This window comes from Anser cygnoides, chromosome 15 (assembly GCF_040182565.1).
Source record: "Anser cygnoides isolate HZ-2024a breed goose chromosome 15, Taihu_goose_T2T_genome, whole genome shotgun sequence".
NCBI classification, from domain to species: domain Eukaryota; kingdom Metazoa; phylum Chordata; class Aves; order Anseriformes; family Anatidae; genus Anser; species Anser cygnoides.
In genome coordinates this window covers 3,189,253-3,206,931 of record NC_089887.1, presented here as the reverse complement: position 1 = coordinate 3,206,931, position 17,679 = coordinate 3,189,253, and the positions used below count along the sequence as shown (strand labels likewise).

Here is a 17,679-nt window from a genome sequence, read left to right as displayed (position 1 = left end):
CCCGCGGCGGTGGCAGGGAGCAGCAGCATTTTTGGCTGCCCTGCAGTGCCTGCAGCCCTTTGCCCCTGGCAGCAGTGCTCCCTGACGGGAAGCCCGTTTGCTAGGAGGAGCTGAGGGTAATTAGGGATTTGCAGCGCTGGGCGCATTCGGCAAGGCGTTTTCTTGCTTTTTAAAGAAATTGGGGGTGGGGGGGGGGAGGTTAGTGGTAAAAGGCGCTGTGCAAGCGAAAGGAAAACACCAGGGAGTGCTTCTTGGAACTGCCAAGCACCAGACCACATGAGATGTCTTTCCAGGTTACGGCGAGGAGCTCCCTGCTGCAGGGCACTGGCAAGAGCGCGGACAGACAGACAGACAGAGCTCTGAGAGGGGATAAGATGAGTATCTGTGTATCTGTAAGAGCCCTGGAGAAGCAAAAAGCCTCGGGCATGTGCCATGCCGCAGCCAAGGAGCGAGCGAGCCCCCTTGGTGCCCGTCCCACCGCCGGCACACGCGGCTCAGCCGCCGGACGCTGCGTTTGACCCATTCCCATCCTGATCCGTGCTGGCAGCTCCTCGGTCCCGCTCGCAGCCCAGGGCCAGAGCCTGGCAGCGTCACGCCGTGGGCCCAGCTGAATTTCCGCCCCGTGCACGAGGAACAATGGCCCGTGTGTCCCTCGGAGGCTCCTCCCGCCGGGCCGCAGCCGCCCTCTGAACACGCGCCCCGTTGTTGGGCTTGGCGGGGACGCGTTGGAGCTGCAGGTATTTCCTGCCGTCCGCCTCCATCCGTGCCCCGCCGGCCCCGTGGGGACACGCCGCTCCAGCCCCCGCAGCAACCTTGGGACCCCCAGGGACCTGACACCCCCCGGGGACATCGCAGAGGTTGCCGTGCCCCGGCAGGCAGGTGGCCCTGCTCCAGAAGGACGCCAGCAGCCAGCAGCTCAGCACCCCCCCCCCCCCCGGCTATGCACATCCTGCTGGAAAAGATTTCCCTTCTGCGGTTCCAAGTCCCAGCTGAAATGAGGCTAAAAAACGTGCAAAACGCTGTTTTCTCTTCGTTTCCTTTGTGCGTTTCACAGCATGTTCTGCAAACAGGGCACTTCCTCATAGTTTTGCTTTGGCTCTCGTGTTCAGGAATAAGAGAGGCTTTTATTTTAATAGGAGAACAGGATTACAAATTAGCAGCTGGGCTGGAAGAGCCCAGGAGCTCCCCGTTAAAATACCTGCATGAGCTGCTGTGGCCGAGCCCGGGTGTCAGCGCCGGGGGCCACAAGCACGGCGGGGTGCTGGGTGCCACCCCGCTTGGTGCAGGGCGGGTGCCGGTGCCCGGCGGCCCCTCTGCGACACAAACAGTTAACCAGCTGCAACCGCTACCCAGAAAGGGCTTATACCAGACACCTGACGGAGAGGAAAATACCAAGTAAGCACTAGGCAGCAGTGCTGCCTGCAGCCAATTTTCCTCACTTAATATGTTTCCTGCACTCATCCCCCTCCCTGACCCCAGCTCCTCCTCGGAGCACGTTCAGCCCCAGACACACGGCTGGTGACCGGCCAAGGCGAGTGGGAGCGGTGCCGTCTTGTCCCTCCCCTCGGCGTGGTGGCCACAGCTCCTGCCATGGCTGCTGCAGCCCCCAGCTCCTCCCTGGGGGTCCCCGTGCCACTCGGGGCAGGGCGCACGAACCCTCTCCAGCAAGCGGGTGAGTGCCCCGTGGCATGGTGGTGCTCAGCGCACCTCTGGGGCTGCTATGGGGTGCTTGGGAGGGTGTCAGAAGTGCCACCTCCATGCTCTTGTGAAGGATGTGTTCCAGATTCAGATGCAGAAGCAGATCCAGATGAGGAGCTGAATGCCACTCCGAGTGCAGATCCAGACGTGGATCCAAATCCTGATCCAAATCCTGATCCAAACCCAGACCCTGATCCAAGTGCAGATCCACGTGTTGCCCAACCCTCATCCAAACGTGGATCCAAACCCAGGCGCAGACCCGGCTCCAAATCCAGATCTAAACCTTGCTGCAGGATCTGGTGTTTGGTCCCTGGTGCCCGGTGCACTCCCCCCTGCTGTGCCTGGCACCAGTCCCCGCTGCACGCAGCCCAGTAAGGGCTACCCGGTACCCATACCCACCATGCTGCGTTGGGTCCCCAGCACCCAGGATCCAGTGCATGCGGCCCAGTATCTGGAGCATAACGGCCGGTACTGCATGCCTGGAGTATGATATCCGGTGTGTGTTTGGCAATACCCAGTGCCCATCGCATGCAGTGTGCAGCCGGGGATACCCCGAGAGTGGTGCATGGCTGGTGATGCGTGGTGCGTGGTGCATGGTGCCCAGCACACGGTGCGCAGCCGATGATGCCCCGTTCCTGCCGCCCGGTGATACCCAGAGCCCATCACACCTGGAGCATAGCGGGCTGTACCTGGTGCTTGGCATGTAGCCGGCGATATACGTTGTTCAGCCGGTGATGCCTGGTCCCCATCACCCCTGGTGCACCGTGTGCAGCCGGTGATGCCCGGTACCCGGTGCCCATCACACCCGGTGCTCCAAGTGCAGCCGGCGATGCCGGGTACCCACTGCCCATGACCCCCATCACCCCGAGCGCACCCAGCCATGCCCGGTACCCAGTGCCCATCACCCCCATCACCCCGAGTGCATCCAGTGATGCTCGGCACCTGGTTCCCATCACCCTCAGCACATCACATCCAGCCGGCGATGCCGGGTACCCGGTGCCCATCACCCCCATCGTCCCGAGTGCATCCAGAGATGCCCGGCACCTGGTTCCCATCACCCTCAGCACATCACATCCAGCCGGCGATGCCGGGTACCCGGTACCCATCACCCCCATCACCCCGAGCGCACCCAGCCGTGCCCGGTACCCGCTGCCCACCACCCCCGAGCGCACCGCGCGCATCCGGTGATGCTTGATGCCCATCGCCCCCATCACCCCGCACCCACCCCCGGTGCCCGGCACCCCTCACCCCCCAACACCCCGCCCCCACCCCGCGATGCCCGGCCCCGCTCCCCGCCCCCCCCTCCCCACCCTCACCCCCTCCCCACCGTTGCGCGCAGCCCGGTGCGCGGCTCGCCGTGCGCGCTCCCTGCCGGCAGGTGTCGCCGCCGTCGCGGGCAGGGGCGGCGGGCAAACGAATGCACTTCCGACGGCGCTCGGTCATGCCCCCGACTTTCCTCCCCTCCCTCCCGGCGCCGCGCGGGGCTCCCGCCCGCTGACACCGCCGAGGCGGCTCGCAACGGCGGCGGACAGCGGCGCGGCCGCCCGGGGATGGCCGCCGGGGCCGCCCCCGCCCAGCGCCGCCGCTGAGACGCAGCGGGGCAAGGCCCGCCCGGTAAGAGGCTGCTGCACCCGGGGAGGGGGGGGGGGAGGTTGGAACCGGGGAGGAACCGGGAAGGGGGTGGGGGGGTCGGGTTTTTTTTTGTTGTGTGGTTTTTTTTTTTTTGGCTCCGCCGGCAGGGCCGCTGCGCTCCGGGAGCGCCGCCCGGGGAGGGTCCGGGGTGGAGGGAGGCTTGGGGTGGGGAAGGGGAAAGGGAAGGGGAAGGGGAAGGGGAAGGGGAAGGGGGGGGGGGTGACAGCCGGGGGGCGGCGAGCCGGGGGGCGTCGCGTTGCGTTTGCACCGCGCTGGCGGCTGCAGCCGTGCTGCTGCTGGAGCCGCGGGGGCACCGGCGGTGTGTGCGCTGCAGCCCCTTCCCTTCCCTTCCCTTCCCTTCCCTTCCCTTCCCTTCCCTTCCCTTCCCTTCCCTTCCCTTCCCTTCCCTTCCCTTCCCTTCCCTTCCCTTCCCTTCCCTTCCCTTCCCTTCCCTTCCCTCTCTTTTCTCTTCCCTTCCCCTTCCCCTTCCCCTTCCCTTTCCATCCCCACGGCCCCTGCGCTGCATTCAGGCTGTGCTCCCATTGCGCTGCGCGTGCCGTGCTTTGCATTTGCAACCGCATCCCGTTCTGGACCCCCCCCCCTCTCCCCAGGCACGAGCTTGGCTGGAGCTCAGTGGTGTCACAGGGGACAGGGAGCCCCTCACTGGCTCCCCCCAGGCTGTGGAGGGGCAACGAGGGTCCCCTCGCCCCCCCCCAGCAGCATCCTTCAGCCCAGGAGGATGCAACTTTGTGCGTTTGAAGCCCCCCTGGAGCAAGGTGGGCTGGGACCCCCGCGCCCCCCCCCAGATCTTTCTGCTGGAGCTGCCTTTCAGCTGCAATTGCCTCTGTGCCCACCCTTTTGCCACCACCCCCTGCAAACATTCGGCCCCCTGGGTGCTCGCCCGGCTGGGGGTCCCGATGGAGCCGCGGCCCGCCCGGTCCCGGGGGTCGGCACCTCGAGGGCTCTCGGGCCCGTCGCGATGCGTCGCGGCTGACGTCGCGGACCTGCCGGAGGTTTTCATTGACGTCAGAGCGGGGAGCTGCTGGGGTGCGCGTTCGCTCCCCGCCGCCTTTCACGGAGCGTGATGCCGGCCCTTAGATGTGAGCAGATTTGGCTTTGCGAAGGCTTCTTGTGGCTGCCGGTTCCTGCCTGCGCTCCCCTCGGTGGCGAGCGGTCCCCTGGCTGGCTGTCCTCTGGTGACCTCCCCGAGCGGTGTTCTTGCCCTCCCCAAAACAACAGTGTGGGTTTTGCATGTGCGAGGCGAAGGGCGGGCAGCTCTGGTGGTGCCAGCACCTTCCGAGGGCTCTCCCAGCTCGCCTCCAGCTTCTGGGCATCACCGGAGCCTCCAGGAGTGGTTTCCTTGCTGGGTGCTGGGACTTTGCAGGGCGTCCCAAACCCGCGGCTGTGGGACGGTGCAGCTGCCTTTCCCGGGGTGGCAGCTTGCCCCGGGTGGCTGAGCAGCACCGTGCCGGTGGCTCTGCGGATGTGGGAGCTGTCACCCGTGAGAGAGGATGAGGGGACACGCGGGTGGCGAGGCGGGGGCTGGCTGCGCGCGGTGCCCCGGGGCTGCGCGCTCCAGGTGCACGGCCGGCGGCTGTCACCGCCTGGTGAAAATGGAGCTCGAGCTGCCGGGGGACGGGCTGGAGAAGGATGGGAAGGAGCCAAGGGAAATGGAGAGGACAGGTTCCCCCCGAGCGCTCTCCCCTCCCTGCTCTCCCCCTGGCACAGGTCGGGTCTGAGCCCCGTGGCATCGCCTGGAGGCCTGGCGAGCGCGGTGGTGGTGCAGGGGGGCTCTGTTGGGGGTCTGTGCGTGGTGCTGGGGGTCACCAAGAGGCCCGAGCGGCAGCTCCGGGGCCGGGGAGCTGTGTGAAGTTCAAGGCAGGAAGTGAGAAATGAGAAAAAAAAAAAAAAGCACAACAATAACAAAAAATAGCACGACCAGTAGAAACTGCCGGGGAGCTTTAGGGAAGCGGCGCGGGGCCGTGCTGGGCGCCCAGGAGCAGCGTGCGTCCTCGGCTGCTGGAGGGGCCGCCCGTGCCGGGCACCGCGGACCCACCTCTCCTCTCCCAGCTGCGTCTCCTCCGCAAGCCCCAGGGAACGATTGCACGCAGAGTGCTGCGTTTCCGAGCCGCCACAGTCATTTCAGAGACCTTTTAGGCAGGGAAAGTGCTCTGTAGCGTGTAATTTGAAGGCTCTGCTCTGAACCTTCGCTGTCGCTCTGCTAAACGATCCTCTGCTCTTCCAAACCTTTGCTGCCTGGAAACGGGCGGCGGTGACCTGGTTCCTGGCCTTGCTCCGTGCCCGGCCCCCCGCGAAGGTGAGGGGAGGCGCAGGTTGCGAGGAGCAGCCCCGGGGTGTTTCTCTCTCGTGCACGGGGGGGGGCCTCTCAGCCGGCAGGGTCCTGCGAGATTTCAGCCAGTCTTAATCATCTCTCGCCTCTGCCTGAGCTGCAGAGGTTGTCACAGCTCGCGAAGGATTTTCCAGCCTGGAGGGCCAGGTCTGGCGAGGGCTCTGCAGGAGAGCGTAAGGCCCCCGGCCGGCTGCTCCTGCGACACGGGAGCTGTCGGAGCGGCCCTCGCCAGGCTGCAGAATTATTTTTGGTAGCGTCCCCCGGGCTCGGCGGCTTGCGGCGGGGAAGGACGGTTGGTGCTGCCAGCAGAGGAAGCGGCACAACTTCGGTTTAACCGATGGAGCCGGGGGCACGGCGCGCTGTGCCCGGAGGCGACGGGGCCATCGGTTAGCCGGCGAGCGTGACAGCGCCGTGGGTTTCCTCACCCTCTTCTTTCCTCTCCTGCCCGTCCCAGCGCGCGAGTTGCCCCCAGCCCCTCGGCGGTTGGAGGCACACCTGCAGGAACAGGGCGAGCTGCGGGTTTCCTCTCGCCGCGGGCGCTGCAGACGCAGGCAGGGCGCTCAGCTCACCGCGGCCGGGGCGTGCCGAGGGCGCGGATGAAGGGAGAAGGAAGGGGAGAAGAAGAAACATTTGCACGTGCGGCCGAGGGCTCGGCTGCTGCCCCTCGGCTGGCCGCGGCGTGCTGCGGCACGGGGCCGAGGGCCGGGTGGGCGGACGCGCGCGGCGGTGGCACCCCGGCTGGCAGCGCGCAGGCACGTGCACGTCTCCTCTTGCTCCGCTTTGGATGCGCTCCTGGTTTCCAGCGAGGCAAGGAAAGTCCCGGTGACGGCGGATTTGTGCACGTCACCGGCTCAGACACGCGGCCGGGGCAGGAGGGAACCGCCTGAGCCCGTCCTCCCCGTGCCTGGTGCGTACGTGGGTCCGACCTGCTCCTACAGGGCGGTGCTGGGGACGCCGCCCTGTCCCCAGGGGGTGGCTGCCACTCGCTGGTGACCGATGGCAGCGACACTGCCTGGTTTCCACTCGTGTCCCGTCCCCGCAGCAGGGCACGGGGCGGAGGAATTAAGAGTTTCCCTTATTCACACGGGGATGCTCCGTGGGTACAGCCCTTCTGGGGACCGGGCAGGATGCGTCCCAGCTGGGGCGGGTGACAGGGCTTTGCACACCTGCAAACGCGCTCAGAACCTCTCTGTTCCCTGCTCAGCACCACACAGATTTGGGATTTTCCCCGGGCACCAGCAGTGCAGAGGGGGGAGGCAGGTGCAGGCGCTGGGGGTCCGGCGTCGCAGCCGGAGCCCGCTCTGCTGCTGGGTTTTGCTTCGGTTGCACGGCCTAGTTTTTGAGAGCTGGAATATGCTCCAAGACCGGCTTTCTGAGTTGCTTTTTTTGGTTTTGTTTTGTTTTAAATGACAGCATTTCCCCTTTAAATTTACATCTCTAGCTGGGGAACACAGAGCCTGGTGAGAGAGGGAGTGTGAGACTTTTATAAAAAGAACGAGTCGGGTTTTATTATCCCTTTGAGACGAGCAGGGAAAATCTATACTGAAGGCATGAAATAGCAATAAAAATGGACTTTTTGCCAAAGCAAAATTAATTGAGTGAATCTCAGTCCTCGAGCCTGAGCTCTGAGAGGCTTATGAGCTGGATATGAACCACGCTGCCCCCTTCGAGGCTCTCCTCCCGCGAGGAAGGGAGGCAAAACCTCCCTCTGCTCCTCGGCACCGAACAGCCACGTGCGATGGGACCGACGCGCGGGAGCGAGGGACTTGTGCTTGGGACACGGCATCCCCACCCTGTCACCACGGCTGGCAAGGCTCGGGTCGCCTCCAGCCCTGATGGACCAAGGGCTTCCCCGGGTCCGTTGGCTTGGGGACCTGCTCTGAAGACGTGGCTCCGATGCTGGCGATCGTTTTGGGGTCACTGCTCCGGCGTTGCTGCTCTCCGCGGTCACCGTGAGTCACGTCGTCCCACCTGGATTGCAGATTTTGGGGGAGTCCAACAAGGGACGGGATGAAGGATGGGAGCCGGCTCCTTGCAGCCAGCTCTGGAGTCAGGAGAGGAATCTTACCCCGGCCTGGGCTTGCTCTTGTTAACCATTTTCCTCCCTCATCTCTGCGTGCCGCTCCTGCCCCACACAGGGGTCTGCTCTTTCAAGACCGCCGTAGAAAAGGAAGCCCCCTCCTGGGTTTTGTTCCTCTGGACACTCACAAGCAGCAGCAGCAGCTCCGCTCTCCCTTTTTCTGGGGGAGGATGGCAGGAGGAGCCGCCGGACAGAGCGGCAGAAGGACAGACGGATTCTTTTCAGCAGATGGTGCAAAGAGGACGAAGCTGTGTAAACCTCCCGAGTCCACCAGAGACACGGAGATTAAATAGCGAGAGGGCCGAGAGGCAGCTCCAGGCGGGAGAAGGAGGGAGAAAAAAAGGAAAATGGGGGTGGAAATAGGATTGGAGAGTGGAAAGGGGGAGAGGAGTGCTGGTTTGAACAGGAATCTCCTCCCACTTGATGTCTCCCCTCCAATTCAGAGGGCCTAGATTCGGTGCCATAAAAATATAGCCCTTTTCAATCCCTTATCTTGCAGGAGCAGAAACAATTGGCCTGCAAAGAAGGAGAAAACAATCTGTTTGACTGACAAACAAAAACACATTTCTGCACAAAAGGAGGAGGAGGAAGAGGCAGCTGTCTGGCTGCTGCCTCGGCTTTTTTTTCCTTTCCCCTCCCTCTCCTGTCCCCTCGCTGATGGTGTCGGCGCGGAGCTGCTCCCCTTGCCAGCAAAACGCCCGCCGTTCTGACTGGCTGGGTTCGATGTCAGGCTCCCGCAGCAAATGTCATTGTCCGCCCCGCTGCCACCACCACGGCGGAGCTGCGTGATCCCGGGGGCTGCGGGGGGGGCATGCTGGTTCCCCCAGCCTTGGTGGTGCTGCGCCCGGGGGCCGGAGACAGAAACTGGTGCTCGAGGGGAGGGCCAAAGGATGGGGGCTCGGGGAGGCCGAGCTGGGGATGGAAAGGGAGCAGGAGGTGTCTCGGGGGGGGGGTTTGGGGATGGTCAGTGGGTTGTGGTTGATGTGCTGGTGTCGCCTGGGGGGTGGCGTTGGAGCACCCGGCCTCGCGGATCTCCAGAGCCAGCTCTGTGCCTCGATTTCCCTGTCTGCGAAGTCAGCACGATAGCAGGCAAGTGCTGTAAGAGAGCCGGGCGCGGAAGTGCCCTGGGCACCGTAAGTCGTCATCCCAGCGAGCCGTCCCCAAAAGTAATTAAGGCAACCATCGTACCAGCCAAATCAGTGCTGGGGGGAGACCGTCGGACGGGCAGGAGCAGAACCTGGGGGATCTCGGATGTTGCCCATCCTCCTCAAACTCCTCCATCCTCCAAACGCCTCACTCAGAGGCTCTTTTAGGAGAAGCTGGTTGCCCCTGCCTGGTTCCCTGACCAGCAGCAGCTCTGTCCTGCTGGCACGGCTCTCCGAGGGCACCCTGCTCTCCCTGGACACACGAAGCAAACGCCCGCGCTCTGAAAACTGCCCCGTAACACCCAGCAGCTGGACCTGGAAAAGCAGGAGTGGAGCAGGATGGGCTCTGCAGGGCTGGTTTGTGTTGCTCAACAGGGAATCCATGGTAAATCGAGGGGCACAAGATGAAAACCCCGAAGCCACCGCGACGCTTTTAATTGCCGGTGATGCAGGATGCTGGTGACCCAGTAGAGCCCTCTGGAAAGATGATGCTGCGTTGGGGGACAACTCTCTTCTTCCCATTTTTATTTTCAAGGAGCTGTTTCCCTCTGCAGGACAATAACGTGAGAAATCAGGGATTCCAGGTGAGCTAACGGCAGATAACGGCTCGGTTTATGAGGGGCTCTCCTGATGCCTCAGTCCGGGCGGCGAGCAGCAAGGCTTCCCTGCGGGGCTCGTCGCAAAGTTGGTGCGAGTTGGTACAAACGTCCTGAACCCGAGCGAATTCAAGAGATCCAGCCTCCGCTTGCAGAGCCTTTGGGGAATATTTGGCCCAAAACATTAAAAAACTTCTTTTTTTTTCTTTTTTTTTTTTTTTCTGATTCTTGCCCCCAAAATGCAGAGGTTTTTGGCATTTCCCTTCCCCTTCCATTTCCAAGGGAAACAAGAGGAACCGTCTCTCCCCGCAAGCCGAGGAGCTGCCAGGAGGCGACGGCACAAGAGGCAGCCGGACTCCTTTTACAACTTTTGCACTTGACTTTCCTCCCCAGAAGGGGAAGATGCCTCGTCAGCGTGTCTTGTGATCAGGCTGTAACCTCTCGTTACCCTGACCGACGTCAGCTGAGCGGGCTGGGAGGTGCGCGGCTCCATCTCCAGCAGACCGTTGCTGCGCCGTGCTGCACGCGATTTTCGGGCAGGAAGAGGCCCAGGGCCTCCCACGTGAGCGGCGTTTGCAGACTTTGCCCGGCTCAGGGGCAGCTGCAGGCTCTGCAGGCAGCGACTGCAAGGTTTCACCCCTCGCAGCAATCCCCTTGGGGTTTGCACCCGCCGTTCCCAGCACGGTGCCAGCTCCGCCGTGCCCTGCTGTGGTCCCCAGGGTCCTCCAGCACCTGTCCTCCAGGCTCTGCGTGCCTTCGCCCATCAGCAGCTCTCCTCACAGCTGAAAAGCGAGCCTGGTGCAGGTTCGGTCCCCGGGCTCAGTGCTGGAGATGCAGTGCAAAGCTGCTTGTTGTAAATCTGACAGAGACGTGAAGTTTGGTGCCTGGGCACGGAGGACTTTTCAGGTTTAAGCAGAAATCACTTCTCCACTCTCCAGGTGTCCGAGGTGGCCGTGGGAGCTGCTCTCAGGGCGAAGCAAGAGTTTGGCTCAGCCCTGCTACGAGAAGGGATGGCCGAGGCAGGGTGGGAGCTGCCGAAATCCAGACCCTGCACATATCCGGGTGCTCGTGGTCCCTGTGCTGCAGGACGGCATTTCCCAGCACAGAGCCAGGACCCGGTGAGCCAGGAGGAGCCGGCACTCCCGGAGGAGCCGGCATCTCCCACCCCTCGTGCCGGTCGCAGTCACGCAGTCCAGAAGCTCACCCTTAACAGTGCCCCGTGCCTCTCGGGGTCTGCCACGTCGGGGTTACGTGCCCGGCGGCTGCTCCCTGCTCGGCTCCATCACCCAGAGCATTTTTCCCTCCTGCTTCACACGTCCCGCTGCCCGGGTTGTCTCAACCCCGATTTACAGCCGGCGCTGGGCGCGGGGTCCCTCACCTGCCTGCGGTAGCACAGCCTCTCCCATTAGGTGCATTTCCAGGCGTGACTTCCATCTATCTGTCAGCGGAGAGCTGGTTTCCGCAGCATTTACAGCCGTGCCGGGGCACCGCTCGTATGTCATAATCGCTGGTGGGGGAAGGACTCTGAGAAATGATTTATTCCGCGCTTTTCACCTCTTTTCTACTCGCAAATTGTTCGTGATTTTTTTTTTTTTTGTAGTTGCATTAGGCATTCAAAGTGACTGCGATTTCCCCCGTCGTATTCATTATTCAAAATTGTCCTCCAGATAATTTCTGCAAATAATTCGCGGTCTTTGCTCTTTTGTGAGTACTCAGCCTCAAGAATTGGAGCCGTTTTAATTGGGATCTCGCATCACATGATGGGTTTTGGCTTCCTGATTGGGCGGGCAAAATTTTTAGACTCGAGGTTTGGGGAGGGAACTGTTGCGATTAAGAATTTTAAATTCACTTTCTTCCAGTATCTTCAATCGCTGCTTAAAATTAACAGTCTGTCTTTTCCTTTTTTTCTCTTCCTGGCCAAAAATCCTTGCCGGTAACTCATTGGCAAGAAGCGCTTGGAGAACGTAAACAAAAAGGTGGCACGAAAACAGCTAAATTTAACGTTTTTGAGAAGTTGAGCGATGATTCATGGTGATTTCTTTTGTATTATTCTCCTAGCTCGGGTAAAAATAACGATCAAAATAATTTTAAATCGTAAAAAGTCACATTGCTGGGGGACTTTTATAGCACTCGGTTTATAAAATCTCCCGTCTACGGCTCTCGGTGTGCCCGAGAGCATCCTGTGGGCTGGCCCATGTGCGGCAGGGAGCTGGTACCCGTGCCCTGCTGGGCACCTGAGGCTGCTCTCGCCTGGTCCCGAGGGGAGGAGAGCGCAAAGCGCCTGCCTCCCAATATTTCCTTGCTCCGCACCCTCAGCAGACGAGTCTCCGGCAGCGTCGCGCTGAGCTCGGCTCGAGGCAGAGTGACCGTAAGTGACTTGCCCAAGGTCGTCCTCCAGCTCCGTGGTTCGGCTGGAAATAGCTCCAAGGACTCCCGATGCCCCGAGAGCAGCCCCGTGCCGCTGGGAGACCAGTCCAGGAAGGTGCGGGGGTCCGGGCATTTTCTCTAACCCCCAAACTGGCTCCTACAACCCCTCATAAACCCTCCCAGGCCCTATTTTCTGCCCTCCTCCGCCAGGCTGAGTCAAAATGGCCCCACCGATCCCCCCCGTTCGCAGCGGGGGCCCCCGCAGTGTATTTATGCCTGCAAAGCGGAGCGCTGGGCTGGCGCTGCTGGTGGTGCAGCACCCGCGCGCCCCGGCTGCTCGCTTCCACCAGCTGCTGCTGCCGATTTCCCTTAAAAATAAAACCCCTCTAAAGGTACAGCAGGGACACCTTAAATGCAGAGCTGTGGCGTGCAGTTAATCATATCCTCTTAACGGGTTTATTCGCTCATTAAATATTTAAGACTCGTTTCTCTTTATCAATAGTGTGGAGGCGTGCAGGCCCGGTGCAAAGATTTATGCACACAATAGGATCGGTGCATTTAGATTTGTCTGAAGGGATCCGAGAGCCATTTAAAACTCAACCGAGGGGGACGGTGTCTGCTGGTGCCGTCTTCCTCCGGTGAGCTTTCCGCCTCCTGACTGCAGATTGAAGGTGGCAGGAGGGGAGGTTGGGTGGCACGGGCTCACGACTACCCCTGGTGCCCCCCCCTTGGTGCTTTGGAAATAACCGTGCCCCTACCGGGAGCACCCCGTGGCCGGGGATGGCCAGTGGGAAATGCCATGCTCAGAGGCAGGAGCTGGTGCTGGGAGCAGGTTGGTGCAAGCAGCGCTTCCGTCCCCGCTCCCCGCTGCTGTCTGCGTGAGGAGCGTTGTCGTAGAGGCTCAGACGCCGATTCCAGCTCGTCTCGCGCTGCTCGGGAGCCGTCACGCAGGTGCAACATCTGTTGGTCTGCTCTTACCTGGCCTCTGCTCTCCACGCAAGTGGATGGGGTCCCCCAGCCCATGCCATCATCCCGCTCCTGCCTCCCCATCCACCCCCTGCCCTCCCCAGCTCACCAGCCTGGACCCCCACCCTGGGCACCCAGTTTTGAGCCGGTACCCCTATTTCCCTGTCCTTTACCTGCTCTCCAGCCCCTGTGCAGGGCTCCATAGCTGCCAGAGGTGTTGGTCCCGATGCAGGGAGGCGATTTTTAGTGCTCCCACCGGTGCAGCATCCCACCAGCACGCCCGTTCCCCGGTCTCTGATGGCCATGAGTTTGCAACCTGGTGCTGCAGTGATGGGGAGCCTGGGGTGGGCTGGGGTTCGCAGCCTGACTGGGCGTCCAGTGTAGCTGCACAATGTCACCCGTACCCGTCCTTCCGCCGGGCCGGAGCTTGCAGGGACAGCAGGTCCCAGCACGCAGGACTCTATCACCAGCTCAGCAGCCCCTGCTTACGTGGGGAGGGAGCATCTCGTGCCAAGACCTGTCCTCCCTGGGCTGCAGCTTGGAGGTGGTGATGGCAGCAGCTGACACACATTTTTTGGCCACCCGTGGCATCCCAGCGGGATCCTCCAGCCCCTTCCCAAACCCCTCTCCAGGAGGTGCTGGGGAGGACAGGGAGGGCGAGCAGGTGCAGGGCAATGGGCAGGCGAAGGACCAGAGCTGATATTTTCCCCCCAGGGGGTCTGAGAAATACCCTGGCTGGATTATTGACAGTCCAGAGCCTGGGAAAAGGGTCCAGGCGTCAGATACTTTCCCCGAACCTCTCCTGCTTTGCAACGTGCCCACCAAAAAAAAAAAAAAAAAAAGGGATCTGACAGCAGTAAAACTGTCGGGTGGCTGCTGCTGCGTTTTTTTAAAGTTCTATGATAGCTTCTCCCCCCTCTTTTTTTAATAGCTAATGCATCTGTCACTACTTTCCTAATGAGCTTTCCGAAAGGGCCTTAGGGACCTCTACCTATCCGTGTGGGTTTGGATAGGAGCTTACTCAGGGGAGGCAGGGAGAATTCAGCTCCCGGTTTCACCCCCGTCTCCTCCCCGCCGCCCTCCCAAACTCCTCTCTCCGAGGGCAGGTTGTCCAGAGGGAGGGGAAGACAGCAATATCTCAGCGCTCGGAGAGCTGGCGTGCACCCCCTGCAATCACAGCCAATAATGACAAAAAGACGGGGCTGCTGCCAGAGATAGAGAGCTGAGCTCCAAGCGTTACAGCAATGTCACAGCCTTGGGACTGCTGCTGGCTGCTACTGGAAAGAAATTTCCTCACAACAGGCAGAGTTATAGGAAGGAGCCATTGATTGCATTAAAAAAACACCCTCCCCACCTCTTTTTTTTGGCATGGATTTTCAAGGCTTTTTTTTTTTTTTTTTCTCTCCCCCCCCCCCCCCCCCTTCTCTCTCCATTTGCCATTGAAGTTGCGTTCAATAAAACCCATCGCCCGAGAGCGTCTGTTCGCATGTTCTCGGCAGCACAATGGGCAGAGGACTGCAGTGTGCAGACGCTCAGCCAGCCGCACGCAGACAATGAGGGGGTGGGAGCGGGGCGGGGGGGGGGGTAGGGACCTCTTCGTTATGTTTTTTTTTTTCCACCTGCCGGCCCCCACTGCTAATTGTAATCACAAAAGGCAAATGGGAAGGGACCAGGGGAGCAGGGCTGCGGTTCACTGGGGTCATGGTCTCCATCAGTCATTCTCCCAGCCTGTTGCTGGGTAAAAGCCCTGGCTCCCTCGGTTTATCAAAACGACTGCACAGTAAAAGCCTCTTAACCGCTACTCCCCCCCCTTCCAAAAAAAAAAAAAAAAAAAAAGCTGTTTTAACTGACTCAAAAAGCGTGAACTTCCCACTGCAGTCCACGGGAGACTTTCCGTTGACTTCTTTGCGCACAGACGGGAAAACAGAGGGTTTGGTGACTCAGATGCAAACCTGGGATATCTTCCTCTCTCTGACGCTGCTGGCAAATTGTTTAGGGCCCAATTCAGCGAAGATTCAGCAAGGGGACGAATGCCCCTGTCCGTGTGCCATCTAACAGGGCATGAGAAGATGTGCTGCTTGTCGGGACAGACTGCGCCGTGCCCGAGTTCCCCCCGGCTGTAAAACGTGACAGCGCTAACCCTACGTTGCGTGGTGGTGGAGGAGCTAATGACTGTTAATGCCAGGGAGATGCTTTCAGATCTCTAGATAAAAGGTGCTCAAGGAGGGAAAATTATTATCAACATGGGCCAAATGGCTACAGGGGATTCGAAATCTGTTTGTATTTGTAGGATGTAACCACTAAGGAGGGAGAGACTGGGACAATGGAGCATGCACAGCACTAATGGAATGAGCGTAGGAAAGAGGATATCTCTGGAGACCCTTAGAAACCATTTCCCAGTGGTAAGATCTGCTTGGGTTGTTTGTTCTTCTTCCCAGATGAGAGCTGCAGTCGTGGACGCTTTTATCACTTACGGCCTGGACTAGACAGAGGGACAGAGCGCGTGCTGTAGGGACGAGCCTGCAGGGCTCTCCGGTGGGTGGGCTTACGCATCTAACTGGTCTCAGCTTCCATTTCTATCACTCAGAGCTGCGCTTTATAACAGAGGGATCTGGACTGGAAATTGTAGACCTGTTTTTCAAGCCTGGGATGCAGATTTGGCCTCTGGCGGAGGCACAAGGGCATGACTTTGGCATCTTGACTCTGCAGCTGCAGCAGAAAGGTTTTTTCGAGCGTGCACATCCTCGTCCCGTCTCGGGATGGAGCAAGGGGCTGAGGGTACGGTTTGGGCTGGGGTGTGGATCGAGAACGGCCCCGCGGCAGCGTGTGAGCGTGGCGGTTCCCCGAAGCCATTTCACTGGGAGATGCGCTTTTTCCAGCTGATTCATGCTCCCGGTGCAAGCCCGTTTCTTGTCGTGGCAGCAGCAAAGCCTGCCGAGGCTGCGCATACCAACGCGCAGTGGTCCAGCCTGGAGTCTCCCAACAGGCTCTGAGCCTGGTGGTGCCAGGTGCTGTACAAACACACGTTTTCCCTCTGAGATTAAAACCGAGTCAGACAAGCTGTTTATTATCTGAGGTCTGATAGTGCCTAGAGACCTGCGCGGTGCTGTGCAAAGCGCCGGGAAAGCGTGGAGGAGACGGGCAGCCTGGCTCCCAGGAACGTGCATCCCTGCTTAACCCACGCAGCCTCGCTGACGGTAGCACGCACGGCTCCGAAACCGCGACGTCGCCTTCCCTTTGCACCGTGCCCGTTGGCTGAGACAGCCCCATTTTGTGCTCCAGGGAGCCGCAGCCTTTCTCACTGAAGACCTGCAGCGCACCATGCTCTTTTTTTTTTTTTTTTTTTCCTCTCCTGGACACTTTACTTAGGTTCTTTCTTCCCTCTCATTTTCTCTACCATCAAATGAAAGCCATTCAGACCAAAACGGTTCAGTCTGCTCTTTGTGTCTGGAAAACAGAACACCAAAGACAGCTGGACCTACCCGAGATGGCCACGGCCGTGGCAACAGTGGCTCTTTGTTAGCGCTGTTGTCTCTGCCCCTATCTCCAGCGTCTGGGGCCCTGTCTCTTTAAAGCTTTAGTGTGCTGTGTCAAAGCCAACAGAGAGTTCAGCTTATTAATGGATTCGCTAGGTTAATATCCCAACAGTTTTGTGGTGTGGTTTTTTTTTTTTCCTCTTTTTTTTTTTTTTTTTTTTTTTCCACCGGCATAATTTAGAAAGGGGGGAGGGGGAGAGAAAGATAACCCAGTCCCATTTCTGGGGAGGAGGGCACGGCATGGCTCATTGCTTTGGAGAAATGGAGCTGGAATGGATGGTCGGGGCCACGAGGAGGTGGTGGCCCAGCCCTTCGCCTTCCTGTCTGTATGTACATCTCTCTCTATCTCCTTCTCCTGCGGGGTTCCCTGCATCAAAGCTTCTTCCAGTTCTTATGCTAATGAGGTGCATTAATGCTTAATGACTGTGAACAGGCTTGTTTAATTGCACCTATCTGAGCAGGAGGCACGTTGCTGTATAAGAGGGAACGACCATGTAAGCAGCTGCATGCCCTCCTGGACAGTCTTAATTACATGTAAAACTGATGTGATCTAAACCACCAGGCTGGTGATTAGTTTAGTGAGGCAGGTGGTACTTTGCAATTCAGTGCCTCAGAAACTCTAGAGCAAGTGAGATCAGATTCTTTCGTAGGCTATGGAGGATAAGGCAAGCCCTGATCATCCTTGAATTTGATGTTGGGTGGGGACAAGCACGGCATAGTAGATTAATTTAATTAATTTATTGCAGTTAGTTTGCAAAGACATTATCCGCCAGCGTCTGTGCAGAATACTGAGCAGTCCCATTAATGCAATGCTATTTTGCCTGTAAATCCTCTCCCCCCACCCCTTACAGGAGGAATGAGCTGCGATGGTCTCAGCTTTCTGCAGCGTTATCTCGCGCTGTTTGAATACGACTGATTGTCTGAACTACAAAGGGGCCCGGCGCTAATGCAAAGCCATCCCTATTGGCACTAGACCTAGATTAATGACTCTGCATGCATTGCCTTGGCTCTAAACTGGATTTCCCTAAAGCAGCTCACGGGCGCTGCTGTCTGCACTCCCGTATCCGTGCCTCTTGCCGGGCTGCAATTGTTCGGCTGGCGCAGGCGGCGGATCTGGGAGCACCTCCAAGTGCGAAGGCTGTTAAGTAGGGGTGCACAGGTACGAAGATACCTGTCATCGCGAGCCATCTGCTGCTAATTACCCAGCCTCGCTTCTTGCGATTATTTGTTTTGCTTTTATTCACCGGAGGGGGATTTAAGAATTAAAAAAAAAAAAAGATAACAAAAAACAAACACCTTTTTTTTTTTA

At 59.5% G+C, this 17,679-nt stretch overlaps 1 protein-coding gene across 3 annotated transcripts in view; it reads left to right on the top strand.

Annotated features, from left to right (window-relative positions):
- The first annotated feature begins 3,177 nt into the window (after positions 1–3,177).
- The window catches only part of RAI1 (retinoic acid induced 1), a 73,390-nt gene continuing 58,888 nt past the window's right edge, over positions 3,178–17,679 (top strand). The window contains exons 1-2 of one of the 3 annotated variants that reach the window (XM_066977667.1): positions 3,189–3,312; positions 15,125–15,236. The gene's annotated coding sequence lies outside the window, so the exon portion shown is untranslated. Of the gene's footprint in view, positions 3,313–15,124; positions 15,237–17,679 lie in introns of all 3 variants that reach the window. The other 2 variants (XM_066977668.1, XM_066977665.1) reach the window with 2 other exon arrangements.